Below are 20028 nucleotides of genomic sequence, written 5' to 3'. Positions count from 1 at the left end.
CCCTGCCCCTCTGTGCCGCAGCCCTCATGACTCACTGGGAGGCCAAAAGGAAGCCCCAAGTGATTTTCTAGCAGCACCTCCCGCAGCCCTTGGGGTGAGGCTGGGCTGTTCTGCCTGGGAGTGGTGCTAGGGGAACCTCCTGAGGGGTCCCAGGAAGACCCCTGGCCTGCCTCCACACCCCTGATTCCTTGGATCCCTTTCTTGGTCAGTGAGAGCCGACCGGGTGAAGTCACCCCTGGAGGAGGAGGGAGCTGAAGCAGCCGGTGACTCACTCACACGAGACAGTGGGCGGCAGCCAGGGCAGAGCGGGACTCCCCATTGCTGGCTAAAATCCAGCCAGCGCCTTGGCCCGAGGTGTCCCTGACAGGATGAGGGCGGAGTGGCAGCTGCCGAAACCTGAACTCCTCTGCCCTGCCCCTGTCCCTTGACCCCACGCATCTAGTAGGTCAGCGCCAGAGGAAATCCTCGAAGAAAATGGGCGTCTCCCTTGCTGAGCACAGAACCGCAGTCAGCCCTGTGTGCCCGCTCCCTGGATGAGGACAGGAAGGACGTGGGGGAGAGGCCACGGTCACCCTCAGGAGCCCCCAGACCCACTGGAAAGCAGCCCAGTGAGCATCTGAGAAGTACCGCCTGTGCCTGGCGCGAGGGTGCAAGGCCGGGGGCCGTGTGGCCAGGCAGCCTAGGGTTGCGCCAAAGCCCAGCAGGTGTGGGACGAGCAGGACCGGACTGGGAGGGGCTCGGGGGAGCGGGGACCTGTGCTGAGCTTGAGGTGTGGCTGGGCTGGGAGGCCGGACAAAGGTGTGTTTCCTCTGGCCATGCAGGGGTCAGGCGGTGGTGCTGGGGAGGAGGATGTGGGAGGAAGATGGGGCTGGGATGAGGGGCCAGGGCTGAGCTCAGCAGGTATTGGGAGGCGCCATGGGGCTGTGAACATGCACAAGTGGGGAGGCTGGGGCGGGGGCAGAGCAGGGGACAGTCCTGGAGCCAGCAGACAGGAGGAGGCATCTCTACAGCACCCCAGGCTTGGAGACAGGGCTGGCTCACCTCAAAGGGGGCCATGGGAGAGAGGAAGGTGGGCATCAGGGCTGGCCTGCCCCGGCCCCAGGAATACATGGGAGTTGAGCTGCATGAGGGGTGGCCAGCCTAGGGCAGGGCAGGAGCCACGGGGCATCCGCTCCTCTCTGTGGGTTTTGGTGTGGGAGGTGGAAGGAGAAGCTCCTCCTGGAAGCAAAGGGGCCTGAGGACCCAGGAGCAGAGTGACCTTGTGGGCAGGGCCGTCCCTGAGGCCTGCTACATGCGGAGGACGTGGACCCTGTGGCCAGCTTGGTGCCAGGAGCAGGTCCTGGGGGGTGGGGAGTAAGTATCCCAGGGGCCGAGCTCCATGAGTGCACGTGGTGGACACTGGGCCTGCCACAGGGAGGCTGGTGTGGGCAGGAGGCTCCCTGGGAAGTGGAGAAGCACTTTCTGTGAGCTTGTTCCAGGGCTCTGGTCAGCCCAGCCCGGGGTCTCATGGCCATGCAGGTCAGCAGGAAGGGGAAGATGCCCCAGCAAGGAGGCAGGAAGGCGGCCTCTGCCCGGCGCATCAGTCTCAGAGGTGGGGGACCCAGGGTTTGTTCTCAGCAGGCCTCCTCTCCTCCTCTGCCTCACAGGCACCTCTGGGATGGGAGAGACGGTGTCTGCAGAGCCCTTCCCACAGGCAAGTCTGTCCATCTGTCACTGCTGCTGCTGCAAGGGGCTACGGGTCCTCTGGCGACTCTGGACCCCCCGGAAAAGGGAGGCTTGAGCTGCCCACTGCACCCTTGACCCCTTCTGAGCCTCTCAGCAAAGTCCCAATCCACCCTCCTCAGGAGGTCCCAGGGACTTGCCTACATGGGCACCCCATGCCCTCAGCCAACCAACCCCACCATGGCCCACACGCCTGCCCCTCCCTCTGTCTCCTTGGGGCCCCGCACACATTGGCACAGAACATCTCCCTGCTGGGTGACCTCTTCCCGCGAGCGGCCCAGAACAAGTGCAGCGTTCTGGGCAGACACAGGGAGCGGGCATTCCCGATTCACAGAGGACTCACCTCGGCGTACTACAGCGGCCTGGCAGAGCCCAGCCTGCGACAGGGGCCTCATATGCATCTGTTGAGTACACCAGTGAATCCCAGTCCCCCAGTTCGTTTTCTACCCCACAGGCCAAACAACTGGGTGGGGTGGGGGAGGCATTTCGCCGGACGCTGTGGAGACTCAGTATCGTCCGGGAACCTGAGTCTCCGTAAACCCCGGGGTTGGACAGACCAGTGCCAGCAAGCTCCTTCGCAGAGAGGAACTCAGACACGAATCCCTGGAGACTCCTAGTTCTCATACAGAGCTTGTTTTTTACTTCCATTTTCAAAGTCCGGATTTTCACAGGTCTGCTTCTCCCGGCGGCCATGCCTGCATTTCTGCGAATGATCCCCAGCTGTCGCTAATGAAACATGCTCCTCCACTGAGAGGGAGCCCAGCCCCACTCAAGCGGGTCAGAGCTCGTCCGTAGGAGGCTGTGTGGGGGTCACGCCACCACAGGACGCAGATCTGCCAGAAGCCTGTTTTATTGCACTTAACTAATTCCCAAGATAAACCACTGGGAATTTCCATGTAAGCACTTAGGCCTCTGTTTATGAGAATCTTTGATCCACTGAGAATGTTTAGAACTCACTGAAGCATCCCTGGCCCTGCCCAGCACCAAGCCTTCCGAGATGCATGAGGGCAGGGAAATTGTCGGCCTGTGCTTGGTCTGTGGGGATCCAGGACCCCAGGAGGGGACCCCAATAGGGAGCCTCTGCCCCCCAGGTGGTGGGGTCTCTGCTGGGACTCTGCAGGCTCCTGCCCATGGCCAAGTTCATGGCTGTCTTTTCCAGAGCTGCCCCGGAGCCCTAGACAGTCCCATGGAAGGGCCCATCTTCCTCCGGCCGTGGAGGAAATTTGCAGCCATCCATGACCTGCAAACTGTAGCTTATGATGGACTGCTCCCCATCCACCAAAGCCCAGCCACTTGGTTTGGAAGCCACTGCCCCAAATGGCCCCTCTCCAGTCACTGAACTGCAGTTCAAACGCCCCACCCCTCGACTCTTTGAGCAGCCAGGCTGCCTTCTCGCTCTGGGATGGTTTCTTTAAAACCCTCTGGAGTATGTCCAGTTCTTCTGTTATTTCAGAGTGTTTTATTTCCAGCACAGATTTCCACTTCTGCTACCACCGGGATGGAAAAGGCCTCTTCCCTCCGATTCCCCCAATCCCAAGAATCCAATTCCTTCACTAATGCTGAGTGCAGACATAGTCTCTACAATCCAGAAGGCTGAGTGAGGTGGAAACGTCGGTGCAGCCTGCAGCTCACCTGGTTGTCACTCGCAGATCGGCCTCGGAAAGCTCCAGGAAGTTGGTTTGGGATGAGCCGGCCGTCCCGCACAGATGGTGGGAGGGAGAGGAGGCCGGAGCTTCAGCCAGTGCAGCGCCGTGGCCCCTGTTCTGTGGTTCACTGGGGTGTGAGGCCTTCCCTGGGCTCAGAGAGGGGGCCTCCGAGTCCTCATCCACAGAAGCCCTCTGTGCCACCAGCAGGGAACAGTCAGCAAAGAGCTTTCACCCTGAAGATCCAGACGGAATTCTTGGTTTCTACAGCTGCTCCCTGCCTCTCCCCACAGCCACGGGAAGGGGAGTTAACCGAGGCAGCCCCCACCCGAGACAGACCTGCACAGGGCCAAGAACTTGCCTTGTGGTAGGGCTGGGGGAGGAGCGGCTGGTGGACTTTCTGTGTCAAAGGCAGGTGTCACTTTCAGCTCATTAATTTCACTTCTCCAGGTTCTCAATCCACCAAAATGAGCTCTTTACAAGGGCCAGGACCTGCCCTTCTAGAGGACAGGCTCATACTTCCCAAAGCTTCAGGACTTGGGGTCCTGTGGCTGCCCATCCGTCAGCAGAACTGGGTGAGGCCAGGTGTGACATCAGACAAGTCCCCCGCCTCTGGCAATTCCTCAGCGGGGGGCATGACCTACTGTGCATTCCAGGGCTGGGGCACATGTACTTACCCCTTAGCCTTGGACCACAAGCCTTCCCCAGCCCAAAATGGAATGGGGACAGCCTCTGCCACAGGGAGGGGCAGGTGGTGCTGTGTGAGGGGTGGTGGCACCCAGGGCTTTTCTCACAAGGAAAAGGAACCTCGAAGTGTTTCTCTCTGCACACTTTGCCTCCCTCAAATGTGGGCTCTTTCCTCTCCCACCCGCATCGGCAGCTGAGGCCCCAGAAGGGCCCACCTGTGTCCCGCCCACCATGCGTGAGATCGCTGATTGCCTCCTGGGGTAGTCGCAGTGTGCTCGAGCCTCTCCGGACCCCATCCCAGCTGTCAGAACCAGGAAGCCCCCGTCAGGCACCAAGACCCCCAGATGCTGGCCCAGGCTCCCCGTTTTCACTTGATCCTCCCCGCCGTGTTTCTGTCTTCCTGGGGCTGCAGGCGTTTTGGTCATGGCTGCATCACACCAGTGTCTGCGTCCGTGGCCACGCAGCCTCCTCCTTTTCTCCGTGTCTTAAACGTCTTTCTGTTCCCTCTTATCGGGACCTCCTGATGCCATCAGACACTGCCCCACCATGGTTCAGAACAACCTTTCCATCTCAAGATCCTCAGTTCAATCACATCTGCAGAGACCCTTTTTTTCCGTGTAAAGTAGCATTCACAGGTCCCAGGGATTAGGATCTGATATCTCTGGGGCCAGTACAGATGGGTTTGAGATTTGATCATGGAGAAAAGAAATGACGGCATTTAGCTCTATATCCTAGTCAACAGGGAGCCGCTGAGCATGATTGAGAAGAACGTCAAAAATCAAGCAGTTTTGTAAAAGAGTAAAGCCTCTCCACTCTCCTAAACCCAGCCAATTTCTCAAAATTTGTGAGAGCGGCGTCCTCCCAGCAGCAAACACTAGGGACACGTGTGTGCACCGACCAGCACCTGCCACTCTAGACAGTCCCCAGAGCGAGGCTTAGGACTGACGGCTGGAGATGCAACCGTGGCCAGGGGCCCAGAGCTCACCGAAACCTGCTCAGTCCAAGGCCTTAGGCTGAGCCTGACATCGTGTTGTATTGTGGAAACACTCGCTCCCTCATTCAGCCAAATGCTTTTTAAAGCGACTTTTTGGCCGGGCACGGTGGCTCGCGCCTGTCATCCCAGCACTTTGGGAGGCCGAGGTGGGAGGATCATTTGAGGTCAGGAGTGTGAGACCAGCCTGACCAATATGGTAAAACCCTGTCTCTACTAAAATACAAAAAAAAAAAAAAAACTAGCAGGGCGTGGTGGTGTGCGCCTGTAATCCCAGCCACTCAGGAGGCTGAGGCAGGAAAATCACGTGAACCCGGGAGGCGGAGGTTTCAGTGAGCCAAGATCTTACCACTGCACTCCAGCCTGGGTGACAGAGTGAGACTCCGTCTCGAAACAGAAAAACAGAAAAACAAAAAAAAAGTGACTTTTTATTCTAAAACAGTTTTAGATTTACAGAAAAAATATGTAAATCTGTAAATGTCCTGATGGGCTTCTGTTCTAGGAGTAAGACATCAGCTCTGCTGCTCGGATGTCCAGGAGGGTCTTCGGCGGAGCCTGGAGCCCCCCACCCCAGGGTCAGGGGTCTCTCCCTGGAGGGAGGGATCAGCGCCTGGAGTCTGGGGAGGCCGCCTGGGGGCCACGGTGTGTGGAGACCCTGGGACATTGGTGTGAGTGCAGGTGGGGGTGAGACGCAGAGGAGAGGCATCTTGGGAGGAGAAAGAGCGCGGTGCCTGGGGGTGGCTGTCAGGTTGGGAGATCCTGGGGCTCATAGGGATTCTGGGGTCCCAGGGAACCCCTAAGTTTGGAGGCTGGAAGGGCCCCCAGCTGCCGTGGCCCTGGAGAGTTCCCAGAGTATTTCCTGACGAAACGAACAGAAGACCACAGCCTTCCGCAGCGGAGGAGAAGCATGCGGAGGAGAAGCATGCGGAGCATCCACATCTATGACGGCCCCAAAGTGGAAAAACCTGTTGTTTTTCCTGAGCAGCCCGGCTGGAAACAATGGCGGTTTTGTTTCGCAGACTCCGCAGAATCTGGCGGGCAGAGGGATGGGGGCGCGGGATGCGGCAGGGAGGCGGCTGAGGGAAGGAGGGGCGTCGACCCTTCCTGACCCACCGAGGACACCTCTCTGGCCCGCTTCGGTGGGGGGGGTCGGGGGTGGGTCGGCTTGTCCGGGAGGAAATCCCACTGCTTCCCACTCACAAGCCGGTGGGTGGCCGCGAGGCCTGGCCGCACAGCCTCATTCCTCCGACTTTCTTCTGCCTTGTGGCATGGCTTTTTCTTTTCCCCTAAGGAAAGTTTGCTTAAAGAGAAAGAGACACACATACCATTCTCTGGTCCTTTGAAGGGTTGAGCTAAGCTGGGTCAAGAGGAAATGGCGTGCTCAGTCACCCCCGAGAACAAAATACTCCCATGAGTTTTGGTGAGGCACGTGTGTCTTCTCAGCTCAAATCTCTACCACCCCACGGACAAGGCAGTTCAAATCCAGGCTCACCACCACCTGCTGTGTGGGTTGGGCAAGCTGTGGACATCTCTGAGCTTCGGTTCCTTGAGTGTAGAATAAGCATAACATCTGTGTAGAAGGATTACTGTGAGGGATGCTGTTTGTACACCTCCCACTGCCAGAATGCAAGTTCCATGAGGCTGGGGCTGCGTTTTCTCCATTGCTGCAAACCCTCTAAAATGTCAGCCGAGTTCATCAGGACCGCAAGGACCACCACCACCATCATCGTCACCCTCACCCAAACGCTCAAATCTCCAAGTGTCTAAACCCATGGGTCTGTGCCAAATGCTACCATGCTCAGCGTCCCCAAAGCTAGAGTCACCACGAAGAAGGTTCTCTCCAATATTACTGCCTTAAACTTCTAGCCCAGAACCCTCAATAAACTCGGGCACCTTTTGTGCTGGGCCTCCTTTAGCCGATGGCTCCAGGGCCCCTATCCCTGGCAGAGAAGGCCATCGGCAATGTAGGGGGTAAGCTGGGGGGGGGGGGTGGGGGGTGAGCCGTTCAGCTCTGCTGAGCTGTGCTGTCTCATGGGAGTGGCCCCTCCCTTCCAGGAACATTCCTTGAGCAAAATCCTCAAATGTCAGCAGGTGGTCTTGAAATCCCTTCCTCTGTGACCCAGTAATTCAGAGATCTTAATGATGTTTCCCCAAAGTTAGAACATAGTGGCTGTTCCCTAACACACACACACACACACACCCTTTCTCTGTTATGTGTCTCCCATAATTTTTCTGTTTCTCAATTATGTTTCTTTCTCTGTTATGTTTGTCTATTATTTCTTCTTTGAATTGTCAATGCCTGCTTCTACTGGTCTGTACCAGGTTCTATTGCAATCACCTCTGGTTGGGGCAAAACTGCACATTTAGCTATTTTATGAGTGTTTCCTTGTACTTCATAGAGGGCACCAGAGCCCTTGCAGCATGTGGGCACACGGGTCAGAGGATGCAGACTGAAAGGAGCTTCTGGACGCGCATTCTATTCTCATTCTGGAGCCAAGGAAGTGAGAGGGGAAAAGGGAAGTGATTCTAAGCCTTTTGTGGGGTCTCATACATAACTCAGTTTCCACAAAGCTGTGCCCCAGCTCAGCCCTATGGACAGAAGCCTGGTCTGGGGTTCCTTTGCTGACCAGGGTGTGTACTTTGTCCAAGTTATTGACCTTCCCAAACCTCATCAATGCACATAAAAAGAGCACTTGCAAACAATGAATCTAGACATGGACCTTCACAAAGAAATAACTCAAAATGGATCCCAGGCCTAAATGAAAAATGAAAAACTATAAAACTCCTAGAAGATAACATAAAAGAAGATCTAGATGACCTAGGGTTTGGCAATGACTTTTTAGATCCAGCACCAAAGGCAGGGTCCAGGAAAGAAATAATTGATAAGCTAGACTTCATTAAAATGAAAACTTCTGCTCTGTGAAAGATGCTGCCAAAAAATGAAAAGACAAGCCACAGACTGGGAGAAAATATTTTTGATGGAAATATCTGAGAAGAGAGGCTTGTTATCCAAAATATACAAAGAATTCCTAAAACTCAACAATTTGAAAATAAACAACCCAATTTAAAAAGTGGGCCAAAGATCTTAAATGACACCTCACCAAAGAAGATACACAGATGGCAAATAAGCATATGAAAAGATGCTCCTGGCTGGGCACGGTGGCTCACGCCCGTAATCCCAGCACTTTGGGAGGCCAAGGCAGGCAGATCACCTGAGGTCAGGAGTTGGAGACCAGCCTGGCCAACATGGCAAAACCCTTTCTCTACTAAAAATACAAAAAAAAAAAAAAAAAATTAGTGGGGTATGGTGGTGCATGCCTGTAATCCCAGCTACTCAGGAGGCTGAGGCAGGAGAATCACTTGAACCTAGGAGGCGGAGGTTGCAGTGAGCTGAGATTGTGCCACTGCAGTCCAGCATGGGCAACAAGAGTGAAACTCCATCAAGGAAAGAAAAGAAACAAAGGAAGGAAGGAAGGAAGGAAAAAGGAAGGAAGAAAGGAAGGAAGGAAGGAAGGAAGAAGGAAAAGAGGCTCCTCACCACACATGTCATCAGGGAAATGCAAATTAAAATAAGCATAAGATATTGCCTCTCACCTAACAGTATGGCTAAAACCCAGAACTCCAACAACACCAAATGCTGGGCGAGGATGTGGAGCAACAGGAACTCTCACTCATTGCTGATGGGAATGCAAAATGGTGTGGCCACTGTGGAAGACAGTTTGGTAGCTTCTTAGAAAGCTAAACATGCTCTTACCATACCACCCGGTAATTACACTCCTTGATATTTATCCAAAGGAGTTGGAAACTTATGTTCACATAAAAACCTACACACAGATGTTTATAGCAGCTTTATTCACTGTGGCCAAAATGTGGGAGCACCCAAGATAGCCCTCCATAAGTGAATGGATAATAAACTGTGGTCCATCCAGACAGTGGAGCATTATTCAGCACTAAACAGAAATGAGCTGCAAACCATGAAAGGATGTGGAGGAAACGTAAGTGCATATTACTAAGTCAAAGAAGACAGTCTTAAAAAGCTATGTAGTGTGTGCTTCCAACTATGTGACATCCTGGAAAAGGCAAAACTGTGAAAGCCATCAAAAGATGAGTGGTTACCCGGGGCTGGCAGGAGGATGAGATGAACAGGCAAGACAGAGAGGATTTTTAGGGCGATGAAACTACTTTGTATGATACCATAATGGTGGATAGATATTGTTAGAAATTTTTCCAAACCCACAGAATGTACACCACCAGGAATGAACCCTGATGTATGACAGAGCAGGAGCATCGCCATTTTGGACAAGTACCACCGTTTTAAAGTTCCCCATGACCAAAAACGGCCTAAATCCAACCCAAGGGGCATCAGCCTAATGGCTAATGTCAGCATGACCATAAATCACAAATGACATCTCCAACCAGAAACATGCCAACCCTAAGATAAACCCCTCCGTAACCAGAGACATGCCAGCCCAGAGGTAACCTTCCCTCCGACCAGAGACATTCCAACCCTGTAATAAACTTCTCCTCCACACAGAAACATCCTAAGGCTGTGATAAGCTCTCTCGCCCTGAACTCTTCCATACTCTTAGTCTGTAAGACAGAGCACTCCTGACTGAAATTGGCCAGAAGCCCCTCTCAGGTTTATTCTCCAAAATAAACCTCTCTTGGACTGTTGAGCCACTTTTCATGATTCTTTCCTCTTTCTTTAACTCTTACAATGTAAACCATGGACTTTGGTTGATAATAATGTGTCAGTGTAGGTTTATAAGCTGGAATGAATGTACCACTCTAGTGAGGGATGTTGATAATGAGAGAGGCAATGCCTGTGTGGGGGCAGAGGATATATGGGAAACCTTCTGCTTAATGTTGCTGTGAACTTAAAACAGAGGTTTAGACTTTGCTCTAAAAATGAAGTTTATTAAAAATAGCACTTTCTTTATAGCTGTGTTGGGATGATACGAGATAACACAGGGAAAGCATGTAGAAAATGCCTGGCACATAATTATCATTACTATTGAGTTTCCTTTCCCATAGAACCCATCTGGCTTAGCACTATATTCTAAGCGTTTGGGCATATCACTGATGCTTGATAAATGTTTGAGGAATGAATGAGAGGACCCTGCAACATATGCAGCCTGCATTTGCACATTGGCACGAGCAACCCACAGCCCAACTATGAATGTCTTAAATTACTTGGGCTCATTGTCCAAGATTTTTTATTTCTCCCAGCTATTGGACCCTAAACAATTTGAGAGCACAGCCCATATCATACATGTCTATGTATGACATGGTTGTATATTAAGAAAAGAAGCTACTGAACAATTTTACACTGAAAATGTCAAAACATTATTGAGAGAAATTAAATAAGACCTAAATAAATGGAGAAGTATACCATGTTCATGGATTCAAACACTCAATACCATTACAATGTTAATCTTCCCCAAAATTTATCTGTAATCTCAAAGCATTTGCAATCAAAACTCTAGCTGATTTTTTTTTGGTGGAAGTTGATAAGCTGTTTCTAAAAGTTATACAGAGATGCAAAGGGATCTAGAATAGCCTATTTATTTATTTATTGAGACAGAGTTTCACTCTTGTCACCCAGGCTGGAGTGCAATGATGCAATCTTGGCTCACTGCAACCTCCGCCTCCCAGGATCAAGCAATTCTCCTGCCTCAGCCTCCTGAGTAGCTGGGATTACAGGCATGTGCCACCATGCCCAGCTAATTTTTGTACTTTTAGTAGAGACGGGGTTTCATCATTTTGGCCAGGCTACTCTTGAACTCCTGACCTCGAGTGATCTGCCCACCTCGGCCTCCCCAAGTGCTGGGATTATAGGTGTGATCCACCATGCCTGGCTGCCAGATGATCTCTAAAAAGAACAACACAATTAGAGGAGCTATACTATCTGACTTGAAGGCTTACTATAAATATACAATAATCAACAAAGTATTATATTGGTGTATGAATGGACAAATAGTTCAATAAAATTAGAGAATCTAGACATAGACCCCATATATACAACTGACTTTTAGTAAAGACATCATGGCAACTCACTTGGAAAAGGGAAGACTTTTTAATAAATGGTGCAGGGACAATTGGCGATCACGTGGAAGGAAATAAATCTCTACCTCTATCTCAATCTGTGCACAAATATGAATTTGCAATGCATTGTTGCCTAAACATAGAACCTAGAGCAATAATGTTTACAGAAGAAAACACCAAAGAATACCTTTGTGATGTTGGGATAGGCAAGTATTTATCAGACAGAAGCCAAAAGTACTAACCAGAAAAGAAAAAAGTTAAATTTGGCTTTATCAAAATTGATAATTTCTGCTCATTAAATAACACTATTAGGAAATGGAAAAAAAAAGCTACAGACTAGGAGAAAATATTCACAATGTAGATTTGGCATGGAACCGAACATCAAATAATATAAAGAACTGCTTCAAACCAGTAAGAACAAGACAAATCACCTGTTAAAAATGGACAAAAGGGCTGGGCGTGGTGGCGCACGCCTGTAATTCCAGCACTTTGGGAGGCCGAGGTGGGAGGATTGCTTGAGGTCAGGAGTTCGAGACTACCCTGGCCAACATGGTGAAACCCTGTCTCTACTAAAAATACAAAAATTAGCCAAGGCATGGTGGCTGGCGCCTGTGATCCCAGCTACTCAGGAGGCTGAGGCAGAAGAATTGTTTGAACCCTGGAGGCAGAGTTTGCAATGAGCCGAGATCACTCCATTACACTGCAGCCTGGGCAACAGAATGAGACTCCATCTCCAAAAACAAAAACAACAACAACAAAAAATGGACAAAAGATTTGAACACAACCTTATGCACGAAAATCCACAAATGGTCCCTAAGCTCAGTAAAAGGGGGTCCACATCATCAGTCATCAGGGAACTAGAAATGCAAATCCCACAGTGAGATGCAGCCTCACGCTCACTAAAAGAGCTAAGAGGAAAAAACAAGGCAAGCCCAAATGTAGGTGATGAAGCAGGACAACCAGGTCCCTCACTGATCGTCAGGGAGTTACTGTGGAAATCTCTGCGAGGGTTTCTAATAGGCAAAATGTCTTCTGCTCAGCGACCGACCCCTCATTTCAATTCCTAGGTAGGCACATAAGAGAAATGAAACGTGGCCACAAGAAGGCATGGATAAGAATGCTGACAGCAACTTTATTCATGACAGTCAAAACCCCTCTAACATTCCAAAGATCTATTCAAATGTTAACAAGTAAGTGACCTGAAACAGTGATAATTCATTCATCCCATGGGCTCTTGCTCAGTGATAAAAAGGAATGAGCCACTGAAATACACAACAGCGTAAATTAATCTCAAAAACACCATGTGAAGCAAAAAACCGGCAGATACAAAGGAACGTATGCTATAGGATTCTGCTTAAAGGAAGTTCAAGAAAAGGCGGAAATAACGCAGGCTATAGAGAATCAAAGAGTGGCTGCCTCTGGGAGATGTTGGTGGAACTGACTGGAAAAGAGATGAGAGAAATTTCTGGGGTGAAAGACGTTCTATGTCTTCATATGAGTGTTGATTATATAGGCTATACATTTGTCAAAACTCATCAAATCACACACTTAACATATGTGCTTATTACTGTAAGTTATGCTTCAGTAATACACACATACACATGTGTGTATATATACTTTATTCAAATGAAGTCATAGTCTCTATAGATATCAACATACTTAAGTATTTAGCAAAGAACTTCTGGGAATGGCATGAGAGCTGAGTGGTTATATGAACCTTCCCGCAGATAACAACTCCAAACACTTCATAAAATGTAAACAGTGATGATTTAAATACTCTATAAAGAGATGAGAAGCCAAGAGAAGCCAGAGGAGAGGTGACTGTCAACTGCAAATGGAAGTGTTAGGAGCTGTGAGTTTGCAGCTTTCTATCTTGACGGCACAGCCTTGGTGGAAATCACAGCCCGACAGACTCCAGGTGCCAGAGATGAGGGGCAAGACTGCCTGGGTGTGGAGTATATACATACAGGGGAGATCTTGGCAGTGAGAAAAGTTGGCTTGAAACTCCACATCCAGGGTGAGCTCTGCCCAAATCCCTGGCTGACAATTAGACTGTGCATATGCAGAGGGAGTCCCAGGCAGCCACCAATAAGCAGGGAAATGCCAGAGTGGAGGCACTTCTTGAAAGATGGAGTTGCACAGGGCAAGGTCTGTGTGCTGCTGCCTTTTTAAATGAGTGCATGCCCCAGCTGTGTGCAGCTCAAGAGGCAGACACCTGAAGCCGTAGATGCTTGAAGAGGACAGAGCCCAAAGCTGGCAGAGCTGTGGAAATTCAGGAGTACTCACTGGAAGCAAGGAAGCCACTGAGACACTAAGACCCTAAATCTGAGCATAGCCTTAGCCCAGATCCATGGCTGCCTGCCCCGTTGCACAGGTGCAGGGAAAATCTCCAGGATTCAGGCTTAAAAATCAGCAGCTGGAGCCATAAGAAGAGAGCAGGGGCCCGGCATGGTGACTCACACATGTAATCCCAGCACTTTGGGAGGCCGAGGCAGGTGGATCACTTAAGGTCATGAGTTTGAGACCAGCCTGGCCAACAAGGTGAAACCCTGTCTTTACTCAAAATACGAAAATTAGCCAGGTGTGGTGGTATGCACTGATAGTCCCAGCTACTCAGAAGGCTGAGACAGGAGAATTGCTTGAACCCGGGAGGTGGAGGTTGCAGCGAGCCGAGATCACGCCACTGCATTCTAACCTGGGTGACACAGCAAGGCTCCATCTCAAAAAAAAAAAAAAAAGACAGCAGGGACATTAGCTGCTTACCACAGAGATGGCAATGTTTGTCCTTAGAATCCAGCACATGACAGCTGTTAGAACAAAAAAAGTAACAATCTTCAGAAGAACACAACAGATTCCAAAGCTGCTGCCAGCATAGCATCTACATTCTACATGTAGATTACCTGACACGTGCATGTAGACATGACACATGCAATGTCCAAATGTTAAATGACATTCAACAAAACAGGGAAGTGTGACTCGTGCTCAAGAACAAATGATTCCCAGTTAATCCAGATAATGGGTTTCACAGAGAGAGTTCAAATGAGATGTCATAAATGTGTTCAGAGAGCTGAAGGAAAATGTGCTATCAAAAACCAAACAGGCCGGGCGTGGTGGCTCATGCCTGTAATCCCAGCACTTTGGGAGGCTGAGGCGGGTGGATCACCTGAGGTCAGGAGTTTGAGACCAGCCTGGCCAATAAGGCGAAACCGCGTCTCTACTGAAAATACAAAAATGAGCTGGGTGTGGTGGCAGGTGCCTGTAGTCCCAGCTACTTGGGAGGCTGAGGCAGGAGAATTGCTTGAACCCGGGAGGCAGAGTTTGCAGTGAGCCGAAATCATGCTGCTGCACTCCAGCCTGTGGGACAGAGCAGTACCCCATCTCAAAACAAAAAAACCCAAAAACGGAAAAACCCCGAACAGGTAGGAAGCCTCAACAAAGTAACAGAAACTACAACAGACACGTGATAAATCTGGAGCTCAAAAGTACCATGACTGAGATTTTAAAAACTTGCTAGTTTTTAAACAGATTGGGGTTGGAAGAAGAAAGAATCAGAGAACCTGAAAATAAGTGAAAACAAATTACTTAATTTGAAAAATGGAGAAAACATTATTGAAAAGAAAGGAATAGAACTTCAGAAACCTATGCAAAAACCGCCAGCAGTGCAGGCTATGTGGAAATGGAATTCCAGAGGCATGAGAGGGAAAGTCACTGGAAAAATACGTGAAGAAATGACATAAAACTTCCCAGATTTCGTGCAAAACATAAATTTACAGTTCTAAGAATCTCAGTGAAGCCCGGGCAGGATAAACAAATCCGTCGACAACAGAATAGATAAACGAACTGTTCTATATTCACAAAATGAAATACTATTCAGCAATAAAAATTATAAACTAGAGCTACATGTAACAGAATGAATAACTCTTCACAAAAAATATATTGAACAAAAGAAGCCTAATGCACAGGAATAACGTGATATGATTCCACTCATATAAAGTTCAAATAGGCGAGACTAACTCAAGGTGATAGAGGTGAAAATGGCAGCACCCTTTAGTGAAGAGGAGAGGGAAGTCCCACGGAGGTGCAGTAGGAGCATCTCTGGGGTGTTGGTCTTGTTCCGTTTCCTGATCTGATTGGTGGCTTTGTTTTGTGAAAACGCTTTGCATTAGATATATACAACTTCGCTTTTCTGCACATACATTATACTTGAATTGCAAAGTAACAATGTTTTTAATTTTAAAAAGGGATAGACAGAGAATAATGAGAGGTAAGCGACGTTTTCACTTGAGGAGCCAACTTCAACCCAAATCCTGGAGGTCGAGAAGGAACCAGCTATGCTGAAGTTCAGGGAGGAGCACTTGGCACAGGGGCCTTGGGGTGAGGAGGAGTCACACATGATCTAGAAGCAGGTCATGGGGGCTGGGTGCAGGGGCTCACGCCTGTGATCCCAGCAATGTGGGAGGCCAAGTAGGGAGAATCACTTGAGCCCAGACCAGCCAGGGCAAAATAGCAAGACCTTGTCTCTATAAAAAAATTAAAAAATTGGCCGGGCGCGGTGGCTCACACCTGTAATCCCAGCGCTTTGGGAGGCCGAGGCGGGCGGATCACAAGGTCAGGAGATTGAGACCATCCTGGCTAACACGGTGAAATCCCGTCTCTACTAAAAATATAAAAAATTGGCCCAGCGTGGTGGCAGGCATCTGTAGCCCCAGCTACTTTGGAGGCTGAGGCAGGAGAATGGCGTGAACCAGGGAGGTGGAGCTTGCAGTGAGCCAAGATGGTGCCACTGCACTCCAGCCTGGGCGATAGAGCAAGATTCCAACTCAAAAAAAAAAAAAGAAAAAGAAAGAAAAAGAAAAAGAAAAAGAAAAAGAAATTGGCAGTTGTGGTGTAGTCCCATCTTGGGAGTCCTGCTTGGGAGGCTAAAGTGGGAGGATGGCTTAAGCCCAGGAGTTCGAGATTACAGTGAGGTATGATTGTGGCCCTGCACTCCAGCCTGAGCAACAGCCTGAGACCCCATTTCTTTCTTTCTTTCTTTCTTTTTTTAAACAGAAGGTGGCTGTGGGTATTGATGGCATATTGTTATCTTACCCGTAAAAGGAGTGGAGCTACTATCCAGCAGTGGCTTGGGGCACCTGGGACATGGGATACTGGATAATCCCTGTGGCTATTTCATTTGGGACATCAGCAATGGATGTGGGGTTAAAAAGAGCGCATAGACATGTGTGTGCAGCGTGAGAGTGAGACAGCCAGGGGCCAAGACACACGGACACACAGTCACAGAGGGAGACAGACACACTGAGGAAGGTGGACAGAGAGGCCGAGGGACACAGCGGGGAGGGAAAGACTGAGGCTGAGACCATGGTGCACACACAGAGAGATCATCCCTGCCAGACAAAGGAAAAGCTTTGAAGTGGAGAAAGGGCACCTGCCTCAGCCCGACAGCTGGCTTCTGATCCCCGCTCTGCTACCACTGGCTGATCTGTTGAAATGAGTGGCTGGACCTCCCTGTACCCGTCTCCTCATCTGCAATGTGGGGGAGTCTAGATGAATAAATGCAAAGGTTTCTAACTCCAAAGTTCCATGATGCTGAGTTCATAAACATGTTATAACACCCTCTCTTTTATTTAATGTTATAACTAGCCCATCTTCCTCTCTCATGGTACTATTATAGCATACACTCAAGTTTTATAAATTCTACACAAGTTAAAATTAGTTGGGGGGAATTGTTTTTTTGAGACAGGGGTCTCACTATCTTGCCCAGGCTGGTCTCAAGTGATCCTCCTGCCTTGGCCTCCCAAAGTGCTGGGATTACAAGCATGAGCCACTGTGCCTGGCAGTTGGGGGGAATTTTTAGAGAGTGTTGCAACTCTGAGAGAGAAGCTGGACCAATATTTCAGTCCCAGAATGTCTGCTCACAGCTTTTATCAAAGACACGGATCCATTTGACAGCCTTTTTCACCCTTGGTCCTATCAGGCCTGGTTCAGCTGTGAATTTTTCTTGATAATTTCCTCAGTGGTTACTAAATGCCCTTCTACGTTGAAGGCAAGCTCTCTCACCCTAAGAGTGCTTTCTCTGTTCCCTTAAAAATGGCCAATTCTATTTCTCTCCTTGTGTATCCCAATGGTTGGCTCACAAGCCCCCAAAGTCAGAGACTGGTTCTCTGGCTCTCATCTGTCTCTGACCTGGCTGTGGCCTGTCTCTCCAACCCCACTGGAGCAGCCCTGTATGGGTGGCCTCCCACTTGGTTGAGGCTGGCTGCTCTGATAGCCTTCCGTCCAGCCGCGTCACAGCTTGGGACAACCACTGAACAATGCTTATACGTTCCGAGGGTCAGGAATTTGGATGTCTGGCGGCTCAGCTGGGAAGACTCAAATCTGAACATGACCCAACCATGGGAGCTGGGTTCACCCAAGCAGTCACTCATTCATACACTCACTCACTCACTCATTCACTCACTCACTCATTCACTCATTTACTAACTCCCTCATTCACTGACTCATTCACTCACTGACTCATTCACTCACTCATTGACTCACTCACTCGCTCATTGACTCACTCACTCATTCACTCACTCACTCACTCAGTCATTCACGATTCACTCACTCACTCACTCATCCACTCATTCACTCTCACTCATTCAGACATTCACTCACTCACTCATTCACTCAGTCATTCACTCACTCAGTCACTCACTCATTCATTCACTCATTCACTCACTCACTCATTCACTCACTCACTCATTCCCTCACTCATTGATTCATTCACTCATTCACTCACTCATTCATTCATTCACTCATTCACTTATTCACTCATTCATTCATTCACTTATTCACTCACTCACTCATTCACTCACTCATTCACTCGCTCATTCACTCACTCATTCACCATTCACTCACTCATTTACTCACTCATTCACTCACTCGCTCACTCATTTACTCACTCTTTCACTTGTTCCTTCACTCATTCACTCACTTATTCACCATTCACTCCCTCATTCACTCACTTATTCCCTCACTCATTCACTCACTGATTCACTCACTCATTCACTCATTCACTCACTCACTCACAGTCACCTCTTTACCTTTGCCCTTGCTGCTCCTGCTCCCTAAAGCAGTGGTTCTCAAAGTGTGGTCCCTGGACCTGCAGATCAGCATCACTAAAACTTGTTGAAAATGTAAATTCCTGGGCTTCACTTTGACCTACGAATCAAAAATTCTGGGTTGGTGCCAGTGATCTGTGTTTTAGCAAGTGCTCTCGGTGATTCCAATGCAGGCTGAAGTGTGAGAACCACTGTGTCAAGACAGCCTCCTCCCACCCGTCTCCATGCCTGATTGATGCCTACAGGTCCTTCAACAAATTCTCCCCTCATCCGGGAATCCTTACTTGGCTTGCTCTGAGATGGGGTTCCTGGTCCCCCAGCTCCTTTGCTCCCCCACTATGATGCTCAACACACCTGTTTCTGCCAGTCTCCTGGGGAAAGTTTCCTGAAGATGGAACTGGTACCTGACACATCAGGTGCACAGCAAATGTTAAATAAAGAAGGGATGAATAAATGAATGAAAACATGAGTAAGTGAATGAACGCAGAATTTACTGAGTCTTTTCTGGTGGTAGAGTTGGGGTTATGAACATGGGCAAGGCGGAGCTCCTGCCCTTGGCTTGCTCTCAGAACATCATGGGGAGAAAAGAAGAAATGAATGAGGCGCTCCAGGGGTTTGGGGCCAGAGCTGATGGCTGCACGAGGGAAGCCCTTTGAGCACTGGCTGACCTTCCTGTGTCCAATAATCTTTGCATGGCGCCCAGGCGGATGCGTCCTCTCTGCTTTTGTTGGATGAGCCAAAGCAACCATTCCAGCTGCTGAGCCAGGCAGGAGGATGTCCTGGGGCTATGTACTGCTCCAGCCCCAGTCCCTGTGGTCTGTTCGGCTGCCTTTGTCACCGGGACACACACCAGGCACGCTCAATGTCTGGACTTCAGTCATCCTTCCTCACTGGTCTTTGTTCTAGTGTCTGGTGGCTGCATGGAGAGTTCCCAGAGCAGCTCTGATCCAGAGTAAACAAACCCTGCCCACCGTGTGATCTGAAGAAATGGCCTAAAAATAGGCCGGGGAGTCTTGACTCATGAGCTCTGTAGGCAAGGGGGAGAAGGACACTTGGGGATGAGAATTCCCCTCTTCGGGATTTGGGGTTGTGGAGGATGAGGAAGGTGACCGTCATGTGGTGACTCATCTGGGAAAGCTCAGAGGCGACGGTTGCCTGTCAGCCTTGGATTTCTCCTGGGCAGCTGACCTCCCAGCCTCAGGGCTCATCTCCAGGACCCACAGAGGGAGATGACAGCAGTGAACTTCAGGCCTGCTGAGTCTCACAGGGGCTGCGGGAGGACGGTCCAGGAGGGAGAGGCCAAGAGCCTACGCATCCTCTCTCCAACTGCTTTGGAGCCAGACTCCAGCAAGCAGCAGACCATGAGAAACAGCTCTGCTCCCACAGCCTGCAGGACTGAGTCACAGCCTCCTCCTCTACTTAATCATCCTCATAGCCCGAAGTCCTTACTACATCTGCCCTGAGTTCCTCATGCTGCAGCAAGGCTGCACCAGGCTCACGTGACTGTACCTCTGCTGAGACATCTTCATCAGGAAGGACTCGATCCCCTCAGAACACACCCCTTCTTTCCTCCCCTCCCTCAGAGCAACATGACCCTTGATGAAGGGTCCACAGAGACCAAATGCTCTTTCCCTCGGAAACAAAATTCCTTTGCCCTACGGGTGTGTCCTGCTGCTCAGGAGTGCTGGGACTGTAGGACAAGGCCCAGTCTTCTGATGGGTCTTCTGATCAGTTCATGGTCTTCCTTTTAGCAGTGATATATTGGTGTCCCAGGGTTGTGCACTACTTCACAGGGTCTCTTCTTGTCATTGGCACCGAGTTCCACATCTCCTGGGGACCT

General features: G+C 49.9%; 1 long non-coding RNA gene across 2 annotated transcripts; it reads left to right on the top strand.

The window, feature by feature from the left end:
* The first annotated feature begins 334 nt into the window (after window positions 1-334).
* Window positions 335-4878, top strand: LOC129527409 (uncharacterized). 2 transcript variants are annotated; one of them, XR_008672368.2, is made up of 3 exons: window positions 335-608; window positions 2394-2618; window positions 2882-4878. It is a non-coding gene; the product is annotated as an uncharacterized lncRNA (long non-coding RNA). The 2 variants fall into 2 exon arrangements; XR_008672369.2 differs by having other exon boundaries at window positions 335-704; window positions 3192-4878.
* Window positions 4879-20028: the final 15150 nt, after the last annotated feature.

Source organism: Gorilla gorilla, chromosome 18 (genome assembly GCF_029281585.2).
Source record: "Gorilla gorilla gorilla isolate KB3781 chromosome 18, NHGRI_mGorGor1-v2.1_pri, whole genome shotgun sequence".
Classification (NCBI taxonomy): Eukaryota; Metazoa; Chordata; class Mammalia; order Primates; family Hominidae; genus Gorilla; species Gorilla gorilla.
Note: the sequence above shows the minus strand (reverse complement) of the source record. Positions and strands in the feature narration are given on the sequence as shown.